Below are 13,107 nucleotides of genomic sequence, written 5' to 3' on the forward strand. Positions count from 1 at the left end.
CAAAAAATGATGCCAATCTAAAGTAGACATATGGGAAATGTTAGCTGGTAACTATTTTGTGTGGTATAACCATCTGTCTTACAAGCAGATACATTTGAATTTAGAAAATTCTAATTTTTTGCAAATTTTCTCTAAATTTTGGTGTTTTTCACACAAAAATATTGAATATATCGACCAAATTTTTTCACTAACTTAAAGTACAATATGTCACGAGAAAACAATCTCAGAATCGCTTGGATAGGTAAAAGCATTCCCAAGTTATTACTACATATAGTAACACACGTCAGATTTAAAAAATGAGGCTGTGTCATTTGGTCCAAAAGTGGCTGGGTCTTGAAGGGGTTAATTAAAAATGCTGTTACGTTTTAGTGCTGCAACTTCTCTGTATCCTCTGTACACAGAAGCTGGTTGCATTCTGAAGAGAGACTAGTTGAAAGTTGTGTACCACAAGGTTCTGTTCTGGGCCTTATTCTTTTTAACATCTTTGTAAGTTGTATAGGAAGAGGTTTGGTAGGTAAGGTTTGCCTGTTTGCGGGTGAATCTAAAGTGTGTAATAGGGTTAATATTCCTGGTAGTGTCTCTAACATGGAAAATGATTGAGCTTTTTTGGAAAAATAGTAAAAACAATGGAAACTGCAGTTCAATGCTTCCCAATGTAATATAATGCACATGGAAAGAAGGAATCCTCTGTCTGAGTATCATATTGGCAGTTATGTGTTAGTCAGGACTTCAGAACAGAAGGATTTATGGATACTGATTTCTGACAGCTTCAAAATGAGTTACCAGTAGACAGTAATGAAAGCTAGTAGGATGCTTGGCTGAATAGCTAGAGGTATAACCAGTAGAAAGGCGGAGATTGTGATCTCACTGTATAATGCTCTAGTGACACCACATTTGGAATAATGTGTTCAGTTCTGAAGACCTCACCTACAAAAATTGGCAAAATAGAAAGATGGGCTGTAAAGATGGTGGAAGATTTTCAGCATAAAACTTATCAGACGACACTTAAAGAATTAATTTGTATAGCCCTGTGGAAAGAAGAAAAATTATCGAAAACGTTAAATATGTTAAGCCCTTCAAGCCCAAAGACGTACAGTTACATCCTGGGTGGGAAGAGGTTTCCGCAAGTTGCTGTACGGTTATGGCATGTGGATGTCGCACACTCACAACTTGAGCCTGCACCATCAACTGCGGTAGCTGGCTGTAATATACAGCTGGGCTCCCACTGCAACCACTGGGATTGGAGGTTGCTCAAATCCAAGCCATTTAACACCTTACATGTCACAGTTTATAGCGATCGCTGCATTTCAGTGGTTGACAGAGGGAGGTGGCTCCTTATGGTCCTGATAGGCTGATTGTCAGTGTAAAAATGACAGTTATGATACTGGGACCTTATAAAAAAAAGTTTTAGAAAAATAAATGTTTCAAATAGTATAGACATAAAACGTCTATATTTCCGTGATCGAGTCCTATTATTGGAAAAAATATATTTTTTAAAACTATATATAATTAGCTGGGCCATACCACCATAAGCGGGATAGCAGCTGGCCAACAGGATACCAAGTCAAAGTCTATAGTTCGGATAAGGGTACCTGTGGTAACTTCAGACAGTCGCGGTAGTAGGCTCGGATGGGATCTTGGCAGCATACAGACACCAGGCGCGGTGTAACACGGAAGATGTAGTATACAGCACAACACGACTCCAACTCTTTACGTCACAGGAACAAGGTAGCACGGGATACATGATATAGGTAGCAGGAACGGAAAAACTGGGAACTAGAAAACACTAAGGGACCATTTGCAAAGACTAACATAGGTAACACAACAAAGCTCAGGTAATGAAGGAAGGGGCAGGGCCCGTCTTATAGTCCAGGGTGATTATGGGAGCAATCAGTCAATCTAAAACATGTGTGTGCTCTGGCCCATTAAAGGGTTATTCCCAAATTGAGTCAAATTATTCTTTTTTTTTACATTCTAAGCTGAAATTCAATAAAAAAAATAATCTGCTGTTAAATAAAATTAAAAATGAATTCCCTAACTACCTTTTTTTTTTAAACTTGATAACTCAGCTAGTGTTGGTTATCTTTTATAAAAAGGGGTGTGAGCGGCTCAATGTCAATCAAGCCGCTTTGCAGTGTGCGTGCTCCCGACGTTGCTAGATACTGTAGTTTTAGCAGAATCGGGAGAATGTTCGTCTCAACCAGGCATGGTAAGCCTGGTTGAGACAAACACACCGTGAATTTCAACAGCACGCAATCCTTCTCTGCAACACTCTTCACCCCTTTGCGGCAGGCCACTTCTCCTCCTCTAGCTAAGCTGTACCCCTCCCCCATGTAATATGTTTAGTCGCCACACTGGTTCTGCATCAGCACCCGGCGAACCACAGAAAAGATTTTTTTTAAAAACTCACATAAGACGTTCCCACGAAGATCTGAACGGTCCCGTCACTTTACATCTTACTGCTACTTGGCGCCGCTAGCATTCACAGTAACAATGCGTTGTGGCGCAGATGACGTAATCATATCACGCTCACGTGATTACGTCATCTGCGCCCACCGCTTTGTTATTGCAAAGTAGCAGTAAGAAAAAAAGATCTTCGTGGGAACGTCTTATGTGAGTTTTTTTTTTCTTTTTTCTTTTCATTGGAGCAAAGTCACCAAACCTGGGAGCATAGACAACGGACTAACTACTATATGGGGTCATGTATGTTTGTATGTTTGTATGTATGTATGTATGTATGTATGTATGCATGTATAGCCATGTATGATACTGTCTGCTGGGGCCCTGTATCTAAGCCAACTTTGTAGTAGGCTTCTATACATGGTATAACAGTCAGTATCACACATGGGCCTGAATCTAAGACTACGACATGTTTTATTCACTTTTTTTGTTTGTGGTTTTTTTACAGGTTTGGTCGTTGGACTACGTCGGTTTCGAGGACTACTTTAATGATGGCTCTTTTCTTTCTACAATAAAATGGTTAATGAGTGTTGTGTTGGGGTGCTTTATTTCAATAAAATATTTTATCTATATCTTTGTCTTTTCTTTTAAACTTTTATTACTACCGCTTTAGTAATGGCCGCTGTCTGATTGACAATGTCCAGTACTAAGGCGGGGCTTAGTGTTATCCGGTGCAGAGGCTAACACTAACCCCCATTATTACCCCGGTACCCACCACCACCAGGGGTCCCGGGAAGAGCCAGGTACGATCCAGTACCCGACCATCTGTTGTGATGGCTGGACACTGGCGCGGCCGCAGGCTGGTCTAATGAGGCTGGAAAGGGACAAACACAGTGGCCCTTCCCACTCTTGTAATGCTAGGCTGCTGTGTTGTATCTGGCTGGTTATGAAAAATGGGGGGGACCCCACGTAATTTTTTATTATTATTTATTAAATTTCCCGTTCGTCTGAATAAGGCCTAAGGACGGAGAGGATATCATTGCGCATGTGCATGCGTGGCTAAAGGTAAATAGTGGTGGCTGGATCCCTAGACAACCAGCTACAAACAAAGAGGGACTGACAGCGACTTCAAGCAAGAATATCCCGAAAACTACATCGCTGGGCTAAAGACAGGTAATTACAAAAATTATTTAAATTAGAAGGGTGAGCTTAATAGCTCGATTTTTGTAGATGGGAATAACCCTTTAAGGCCGCGAATGAGCTCGAGCATGCACCCTAGTGGTCACTGCTGGACAGGACGGCCGCATGTGCTGGCATCTCTGGGGAGGAAGACGTTTGCAGGATGATAGGAGTCTGCGACCGCGGACTTTGCATTGGCATGGCCATGTTCGTAACAACTTGAACTATAAATATAAATATTATGTTATTATCCTGCATGGAAAACACCATAACATAAAAAAATAATAAATAATGGCATAATTGCTGTTTATTGGTCACCTCGCCTACAAAACAAAATTGCAGGAAAAGTGATCAAAAAATTGCATGTACCAATAAAAACGCTCATCCCACAAAAAAAACAAGCCCAGACACATAAATGGAAAAATAAAAAAGTTATGACTGTAACAATGTGGCATTACTAAAACATGACTTTTTATTTTTAGCAAAAAGTGTTTTATTGTGTAAAAGTAGTAAAACATAAAAAAGCTATATAAATTTGGTATCACCGTAATCATATCAACCCGCAGAATAAAGTTAACATGTTGTTTATACCACACTGTGAACGCCTCCCAAAAAAATAAAATAAAAAGTGATAAAAAAAATTGCATGTAACCCAAAATGGTACCAATAAAAACTTCAGTTTGTCCTGCAAAAAACAAGCCCTCCCGCAGCTGCATATGAGGCTAGTGAATAAGCAAAGATTAGGCATTACTGGAGCGTGGATATTCATCATCTCCGCTGGATGAAAGGCCGTCTGTATTGTACCAGGGCAACATTTTCCCAGCAAAATTACCCAAACTGCAAACAAGAGAAGGACCCAAAATAGGTGCAGAGTGTGTTTCAAGAGGGGAATAAGAAAGGACTCCATTTATCAGTGCAACACCTGCCCCAAAATACCTGGAATATACGTAAAGAATTGCTTCAAAGAATACTACACATCCATGGATTAAAGGGGTTTTCCAGTGAGAAGAAATTCATGGGCGATCTTCAAGATAGGCTATCATTATCTGATCGATGGGGGTCAGACTCTCGGCGGGGGTGCTGGGAGTCGGACCTCCACCGATTATATATTGATGGTCTATCCTGAGGATTGGCTTTCAATTTTTTTCTCACTGGAAAGCCCCTTTAACCCTTTGGGGACACAGTAAATTTTCGTCTTGTGGACACAGCCCATTTTTTCAAATCTGACATGTGTCACTTTATGTGGTAATAACTTTGGAATGGTTTTACTTATCCAAGTGATTCTAAGATTTTCTCATGACATATTGTACTTTATGATAGTGGAAAAATTTAGTCGATAAATTCAGTGTTTATTTGTGAACACCAAAATTTTGAGAAAATTTGCAAAAATTAGAATTTCTCTAAATTTAAATGTATCTGCTTGTAAGACAGATAGGAATACCATACAAAATAGTTACTAGTTAACATTTACTATATGTCTACTTTAAGTTGGCATCATTTTTTGAACGTCCTTTTATTTTTCTAGGACGTTACAAGCAGTGGCGTAACTACCGCGGTAGCAGCCGTAGTGGCTGCTACAGGGCCCGCGGCTTGAGGGGGCCCGTGCCGCCAGCCGACATGCCCCACCCATATGCCCGGTGGTGCCACTAGCAGCCATTATGGCTGCAACAGCGGTAGCAACGCTACTACGGGGACCGTGCCGCCGAGCCTCTAACGTCTATGGACTGGGCGACACAGGCCCTCTAATGCCCGGGGGCATTGCTAGTACCGGAGGGGGCCCCGGATCAAGTGTCACAGTCACCCCCTCTTGCAGTAATTGTACCTGCGTCTATAGCACGCAGGTGCAAATACATGCATCAGAGCTGGAAAGCCGGGCACGTTCTGTGCCCGACCATTTAGCAACTTACAATGCCGCTAATTGTCAGGGAAAAATGACTTAATTCGTCATCGCGCCGCTTCCATGCTTGAAAGGCGCTGATTGAAGGGGCAAGTCATTCTGCCCTGCCAATCAGTGGCTTTGAATGACGTGCTGCTTGCGCCGTTCAGCCCCAGCAGACCTGCTCAGAAGAGAGCAGATCTGCATTGCCACCGGGAACGAGATCAGGGTGAGTATGTATTTTTATTTATTTTTTTCTACTAAACCGGAGTGGCGTTATCTACAGTGGGGGCTCTATCTATAAGGGGGTCTATATGTTGGGATGTGGGCCACTATATACAGGGGGTGTATATGTGGGGATGTGGGCCACTGTATACAGGGGGTCTATATGTGGGGATGTGGGCCATTATATACAGGGCGGTCTATATGTGGGGCACTATCTACAGGGGAGTCCATATGTGGGGCACTATATACATGGGGTCGATATGTGGGGATGTGGGGCACTATATACAGGGGGATCTATATGTGGGACACTATATACAGGGTGGGCTATATGTAGAGCACTATCTATAGGAGAGCTATTTCTAGGGCACTATCTATAGGGATGGGCTATATGTCGGACCCCTATATACAGGGGTGGGTTACCTGTGGGGCACTAGCTACAGGGGATCTATATGTGGGGAACTATCTACAGAAGGGTCTATATGTGGGGATGTGGGGCACTATGTACAGGGGGAGCTATATGTGGGACACTATATACAGGGTGGGCTATTTGTAGAGCACTATCTATAGGGGAGCTATTTGTAGGGCACTGTCTACAGGGGTTGGCTATATGTGGGACACTATATACAGGGGGATCTATATGTGAGTTACTATCTACAGAGGTGGGCTATACGTGGAGCACTATCTATAGGGGAAGCTTTATGTAGGGCAGCATGATGGCTCAGTGGTTAGCACTATTGCCTTGCAGCTCTGGAGTCCATATGTGGGTACTATCTACAGAGGGCTGTATGTGGGGCACTATCTACAGGGGCTTCTATGTAGGGCACTATCTACATAGGCTCTCTAGGGGTCACTATCTACAGGGGGCTATGGTGGCCCTATCTACAGGGGGCATGGTGTGGGACACAGTATATGGTACTATTATAATCAGGGACACTGAATGGTACTATTATAGTTAGTGGTGCAGTGTATGGCGCTTTATTATATTTAGAGGTGTTGAGAAGTTTATCTTCGTTTATGGGTGCAGAAATGTTTTAAAAGTGAGAAGCTGAAGACATCTGAGCAGAAAACTGCAGAAATGGGTCGTGGCCCGGGAGAAATCGTCATAGATGTCTGGACCGGAGGGAGAAGAAAATAACTAGAATCTGAGACGTCACCGATGAGTCACTTAATGTAAATGTTTATTCTGCCTCTAATCAGTACTGTAGTCACTGTATGATCTGCAGCGAGATAATGGGTGGTATGATTTTTTTTTTGTGAAACAGCATCTCCCAGCATATCCTTACTATTGTTCGGGACATACTGTGAGCTGTAGTTTTACACCGTTCAAACCTATACGGCAGGGGTTGCACTAAATTGAGCTGTATTTGTTCTGGTGTTGTATATATGTACTGAGCTTGGTTCTGGGGCTGTATATATGTACTGATCTTGGTTCTGATGCTGTATTTAAGTACTGTGCTTGGTTTCACTTCATTGTATATTTAATGGGAATTAACTATATACAAGGAGGGCCTGTGTGGCACTATACACAAGGGGGGCTGTGTGGCACTATACAAAAGGGGGGCTGTGTGGCACTATACACAAGGGGGAGCTGTGTGGCAATATATACAAGGGGGAGCTGTGTAGCACTTTACACAAGGGGAGCTGTGGGGCACTGTACACATGGGGGAGCTGTGTGGCACTACTAAGGGGGGGGCTGTGTGGCACTATCTACTAGGGGGGCTGTATGGCACTATTTACAAGGGGGGGGTTGTGGCTCTATCTACAGGGGTCTGTGTGTGGCGCAATCTACAGGTGTATGTGTGTGGCACTATCTACTAAGTGGGGGCTGTGCGGCACTATATACAAGGGAGGGGTGCTGTGTGGCACTTTATACAGTGGGAGCTGTATAGTGCTATACACAGGGGGGCTTTATGGTGATATCTACAGGGGGCTGTATGGTACTATCTACAAGGGGAGGTGGGGGCGCTATCTACAAGTTGGGTGTGACAATGTCTATAGGCAGGGCTGTATATCACTGTCTACAGGAGGGCTGTATGGCACATTCTACAAGGGGCACTATCTATAAGGGAGGCTGCTTTTGGCACCTGGGGGGCCCCAGTCAAGAGTTTGCTATGGGGCCCAGTCTTTCCTAGTTACGCTTCTGGTTACAAGGCTTATAACTATAGCGAAAATTTCTCACATTTTCAAGAACATTTCCGAAACCTATTTTTTAAGGGACCAGTTCTGTTCCGCTCTGAAGTGACTTTGAGGGCCATATATATTAGAAAACCCCCATAAGTCACCCCATTGCAAAAACTGCACTCCTCAAAGTATTCAAAACAGTATTTAGAAAGTTTCTTAACCCTTTAAGTATTTCACAGCAATTAACGCAAATTGGAAGTGAAATTTAAAAATGTAATTTTTTTTGTAGAAAATCCATTTTAATCTATTTTTTTCTGTAACACAGAATGTTTTCCCAGAGGAACGCAAATTATTTATTGTACAGATTATGCAGTTTTTAGAAATATGGTCCTGACGAAGGGTGCAAAACGCGCGTCGAGGTGCTTCTCTCCTGAGACCATCAGCAGCCATCATGTCAGCTACAGGTAATCGATATGCAACCATGCTCAGTACTTATGTTATGGTAGTTAGTTTAACATCTTTAACAGACTTTACCTAAGTAGAGGGGAGGCAGATACTATTAGGACCTCCTACTATTTTGAAGACTATATGTTCTTCCCTGATGCTGTTATGTTACCTGCTGTATGGCTATGGTGGCTTTTTGATTATCTCGGAGCTTGTTCAATTTTAAGTATGTTTTAATTCTGTATGTTTATGTATGGGTATCTTTGGGAGGATTCTACTCTAAGGTTTTTGCCAGAGCCGACTGCAAGGTGGGATGGTCTTTGCTGCATAGAACGCAGGGTGTCTTAGCTGAGTTCAGTGTTGGATAGGAGGTGCAATGCAGGTAAACCTGTACAGAATAACCAGACAGCCAGAGGGTACACAGAAAGTCCATACAGTGCAAGTGGATATCAGGTAAAGCAGAGGTCAAAACCAGTCGGGAGCAGATATTCAAAATCGGTAAACAAAGGGTTATCCAAAAACACGCCTAGGTCAATGTCCAAGAAGTCCAGAAGTCAAAAGTGGAGGGTATAGATAAGTAGCTTGATCAAAACGCTGCATACCGGAAATTCACAAGCAAAGCACAGGTGGAGAAAGCTAGGTATAAATACAAGCCTATACCTGATAGGCAGAAGGACAGAGAAAAGAGATAGGCTCAAAGTAAAACAGAACCGCCCAGAAGCTAGAACAGTAGTCATGGTGATCTTAAGGGAATAGGCGTTTTCCTAACAGGTTCCAATTGAAACACGGCATCTAAAAGGGATAATTGGAGAGAATAGGACCTCTCCCTACAGTTGATGGCTCAGGTTCTGTACGTGAGATGTTGCCAAGAGGTTAATAATTGTTTAATTTTCTTTACCCCATTAGTATACCACCTTATTATGGCCTGATATATTCCACAAAGCTTACATATGCCCCATCATTATAAATTGAAATACCAGTAAACCCGAAAAACAAAACTACTACTAAGCAAAATTTGCACTCCAAAAGCCAAATGTCGGTCCTTTCAAGCCTGGCAGTGTTCCAAAACAGCAGTTTATGACCACATATGGGGTATTACTATACTCGGTAGAGCCCGCTTAACTCATTATGGCATATCTCCATTAACACAAGCTAGGCACAACATATTTGGCACTGAAATGGCATATCTGTAGAAAAATTGCAATTTTCACTCTGCAACATCCATTGAGCACTAATTTCTGGAAAACACCTGTGGGGTCCAAATGCTCCTTACAACCCTAGGTGAATGCATTGAGAAGTGTAGTTTCTGTTACTATTTGAACTCAGAGCCTTTGCAATTGTAAAGCTGTGTAAATCACCAAATAAAGACTCAAATGCATTTTCACTGCTGAGCCTTGTCGTATGTCCAGGCAAAAGATTAGGCCACATGTAGGGTGTTTTTAAAATCAGAAAAAAATGAATAATAACTAGTGAGCTATCTTTTCTTACAGTAGCACAATCTGGGCACAACATATTGAACACTAAAATAGCATATCTATGGAAAAATTGCAATTTTTTCTCGGCGGCATCCAATGCGCAGTAATTTCTGCAAGAAACACCTGTGGGGTCAAAATGCTCACTACACCTCTAGATTAATTTCTTGAGAGGTGTAGTTTCCAATATGGGGTCATTACTTGGGGGTTTCCACTGTACTTTATGGAAATGCAACATGGCATTCGAAACCAATCCTGTAAAACCTGCACTCCAAAAATAAAATTGTGCTTCTTCACTTTTGAGCTCTGCTGTGTATCCAAACAGCAGTTTACAACCACATATAGGGTATTGTCTTACTCGGGAGAAATTGCGTAAGAAATGTTGGGGTGCTTTTTGTCCTACAGTACTTGTGAAAATAAAAAATATTGAGCTAAAACTAGATATTATTGGGGAATTTTTTTTCCCCCTTTTTTACAGCAAAATTCTAATAAATTTGCTGAAACACCTGTGGGTTAAAATGCTCACTTCACCACTATATTAATTCCATTAGGGGATTATTTTCCTAAATGGGGACAATTTTTGGGGTTTCCTCTGTACTGGTATCTCAGGGGCTTTGCAAATGCAACATGACAACAGAAAAACATTCCATCAAATCCTCTCTGAAAGCCAAATAATGCTCCTTCTATTTTGAGCCCTGCTATGTGCCGAAACAACAGTTACCAACCACATATGGAGTATTGCCATACTCGGGGGAAATTGCATAACAAATTTCACGGTGCCTTTTCTCCTATAGTCCTTGTGAATATAAAAAATGTTGAATTAAAACTACATATTATTGGGAAAAAATTTATTTTCTATTTTTACAACCCAATTCTAATAAATGAGCTTAAACACCTGTGGGGTCAAAATGCTCACTACAAACAAAGTGTTTTAGGGGTGTAATTTCCTAAATGGGGTCAGTTTTTGTACAGTACTGGTCCCTCAGGAGCTTTTCAAATGGCTTCAGAAAAATATTTCAGCGAAAACTAAACTCTAAAAGCCAAATGGAACTCTTCCCTTCTGAGCCCTGCCGTGTGCCCAAACAGCAGTTTATGATCACACATGGGGTATTAACATGCTTAGGAGAAATTGCTTAACACATTTTGGGATGCTCTCTGTCCTGAATTTATTGTGGAAATGAAACATTTTGAGCTAAAACGACATTTTATTGAAAATAAAAAAATATATATATTTTCAATTCACAATTCTAATAAATTCTGTGTAGTCAAAATGCTCATTACACCCCTAAATAGAATCCTTGTTAGATGTAGTGTCCAAAATTGGGTCTTTTTGGGTGTTTCTTATGTTTTGGCACCCTAAGGCCTTTTCAAACATGAAATTGAAAAACATCCTAATAAAGTGGAAGCCCCGAAATTCACAAGGTGTTCCTTCATTTCTGAGGCCTGTGTTTAAGTTAAGTAACACACTAGGGCCACATAATATTTCTGAAAACTGCAGAATCTGTGTAATAAATATTGAGATTTGTTTCTCTATCACACCTGCTGTGCTACTTAAATAGATTCAATTTGAATATGTTCAAAAATAATAAAATTTGTCAATTTCACCTCCACTTTGCTTTAATTCCTGTGAAACACCTAAAGGGTTAGCGAACTTCTGAAATGCTGTTTTGAATATGTTGACGGGTGCAGTTTTTCAAATGGGGTCATTTATGAGGGGTTTCTAATATATAGGACCCATCAAAGCCACTTTAAAATGAATTGGTGCCTAAAAAAAATATATTTTAAAATTTTGTTGAAAAATTGAAAAACTGCTACCTATGAGATAACCTACAAAGAGCGGGGTCAAATACTGCACAATAATCATGAAATAGTAGAAAAAATACCTTATTGAAAAATACATACAAAGAATGAAAAATTAGTCATACAATGCAAAAGATGGCGTCAGCCTGTGCAAGAAGTACACATCAGGGTCAAAAAATGTGTTTGGAACATATGTAATCATATAGCATATGAATGCCTGAGGAGTAATGATGCATAAAAAATACCAGGACATGAAATGTGAAATATATATAAACTTGCATCGGATAAAGCTATATTATATGATGATGATGATGATGATGATGATGAAGTAACACTAGTATCATACTAGAAGTGAAGCTATATCGGAGACAAATTGTACAAGTATGAAGTACAGATCTATAGGTTTACATAACCCCATCAACAGACATCGCGAAAATGAAACAGTAAGAAACACATGTGATCACATACCAATATTGGGACTCCTACACAGGTAATGACGCCAAGCCTGACGCATGTTTCGGCTGACGCCTTCCTCCGGGGACATCATTAAGATGTAAAAGGTTTAAATAAGGTTCAGGAGGAAAGTATTTTAACTGGTTGCCGACACAGGACGAGTATGCTCGTCCTGAGCGGCGAGCACTTCGCGCATTAGGACGAGCATACTCGTCCTGTGTGACAGCCGTCCCTGCGCGCGTCTGTGCGCGCGATCGAGAGCGGGGCAACGGCTGTAATACACAGCCACTGCCCCGCTCTGACAGCGGAGAGGAGAGAAACATCTTCTCTCCGCTGTTAACCCTTTGAACGCCGCGATGACAGATGAGCGCGGCGTTCAAAGAGGGGGGACTGCACATTGATCGCGTCACAGAAAATAACTGTGACGCGATCAAAGCCCACAACTCGTATGGCCAGACAGCCCAGGGTCCAGTGAAGGACCCCAGGGCTGTCTGAACATATTTCCTGTTGTTAGGGCATACTGAGGTATGCCCTAACAACTGCCTGTGTACAATCAGTACACAGGCTAATGTACTGGCATATAGATCTATGCCAGTACATTGCAGTTACAAAATCAAAATTAAAATGATAAATCCCTTTATGGGATTTTAAAAAAAAATTCAATGAATGTAAAAAAAAAATAATGGTAAATAAATAACTAAAAAGTAAATAAAATACACAGAAACACACATTTTTTATAATAAATCAACTTTTTAAAATATAAGTCCCAAAACATGAAATAATATAGACATATTTGGTATCGCCACGACCGTAACAACCTGTACAACAAATGTGTAACATTATTTATGATGATCGGTGTATGGTGTAAAAAAAAAAATATTAAAACTGCTGCGCAACTGCTTTTTTTCTGCATTTTAATCTAATTAAAAATTTATAGAAATTAAACGATAATGTATTTGTACCAAAAATGGTACGTACATAAAGTACAACTCGTCCCGCAAAAAAACAAAGTCTCATACAACTACGTCGTACAAAAAATAAAAGCGTTATGAGCGTCGGGATGCAAAGAGGGAAATGTAAAAAAAATTGCTCTGTCCTCAAGGCCAAAATTGGCCGTGTCCTTAAGGGGTTAAAAAT

This window comes from Rhinoderma darwinii, chromosome 4, assembly GCF_050947455.1.
Source record: "Rhinoderma darwinii isolate aRhiDar2 chromosome 4, aRhiDar2.hap1, whole genome shotgun sequence".
In the NCBI taxonomy this organism is placed as follows: Eukaryota; Metazoa; Chordata; class Amphibia; order Anura; family Rhinodermatidae; genus Rhinoderma; species Rhinoderma darwinii.